Source organism: Alligator sinensis, unplaced genomic scaffold (assembly GCF_000455745.1).
Source record: "Alligator sinensis unplaced genomic scaffold, ASM45574v1 scaffold288_1, whole genome shotgun sequence".
Lineage (NCBI taxonomy): Eukaryota > Metazoa > Chordata > Crocodylia > Alligatoridae > Alligator > Alligator sinensis.
In genome coordinates, this window is record NW_005841876.1 from 880,604 (window position 1) to 881,926 (window position 1,323).

General features: G+C 49.9%; 1 long non-coding RNA gene across 1 annotated transcript in view; it reads right to left on the minus strand.

Moving 5' to 3' along the window:
• Window positions 1-1,323, minus strand: part of LOC112549160 — a 27,553-nt gene that overhangs the window by 8,914 nt on the left and 17,316 nt on the right. The window lies entirely within an intron of this gene.

Consider the following 1,323-nt stretch of genomic DNA (forward strand, 5'->3'; position numbering starts at 1 on the left):
CCCTTCTTGGGCAGCAGGGTCAGCACCGCTCGGCGGCAACTGATCGGCAAGACCTTGTCGGCGAGGCTCTCCTGGAAAACGCGCAGGAGGCTGGGGCCGAGGAGAGGCCAGAAGGTCTTGTAAAGCTCAGCAGGCAGCCCGTCGAGGCCCGGGGCTTTGCCGGAGGCGAGGCTGGCCGTGGCGGCCGCCAGCTCTTCCAGGGACAAGTCCCGCTCAAGCTCGCTGGCCTCCAGGGCATCGAGATGCGGTAGGCCCTCGTGGAGTTCCTGCGTGGCCTCAGGGCACGACGGCTCGGCCGTGAACAGGTCGCGATAGAAGGCGACGGCACGTTCACGTATTTCGCCCGGCTCTGTAATGACCCGGCCCTCCGGAGTCTTGAGATGATCCAAGACCTTGCTCGCTGCCCTCCGCCGCTCCAGGTTGAAAAAGAAGCGGGTCGGGGGGGAAAGAAAGAAAGAGCACAGATTTGTCTATCTATCCAGTCCAGGAAGACAGTGGAAGGGAATCTGAAGACAGGGCAAAAAAGGGAAGAAACACAAAGCCCTCAGCCCTGGGATGCGAAAAGAGGATACACAGGACTCCTAAAATGGGAAAGAAAGAATGTGGAGGGGGAGAGGAGGGTGAAATGGTACAGCATTCCAACAACAAGTTCACCACTGCTATGCACAGAGATAACACCATCTTATTGCTCCTGCCTATTCAGATTCTTCTATTCATATATTGTATCACAACATTAGCAGTTAGCCATGCTATTCTGGCCCTTACTAGCTTGCTTCTATTAGGAAGAGATATTGAATCAAGTATTTCTTTAGTACAATCAGTATGGCCAATCCCAATGGTTTAAAAATCCTGAATTGGACCCTTCCAAGCCATGAATCTAGTGATAAACATATGCTACTTTGTAATTTTTGCCATCTGTTTTTTTGATTTTTGAATTCCCTCTGCTTCCTCTCTCCAATTCTCACAACTGTGCAAAACGACATGATTTTGGCACATGGTAAAGAAATTTTTGCTCCCACAATATTTACCCTAAATACCAAGTCAGTCCCATTCTCTATCCCACCCTATATTTTTCTGTCCCCCAAGCTCCCCTATGCCCCTCCTGCATCTCTGGGGTTCTTCACTCCCCTGGTGTTCCAGCAGCAGGAACATCAGTGTATCTTTCCATCTTCCTCAGACTGGAGCACAGCAGTTGCAGTGGTTCTCATCATTCCCTCAGCCCTATCCCAGTCTGGGAAGCAGAAGGGATCAGAGAAAAACAGAGGAGCTATCCCTGTTGCTTGTTATATATATATATATATATATATATATATATATATCAAG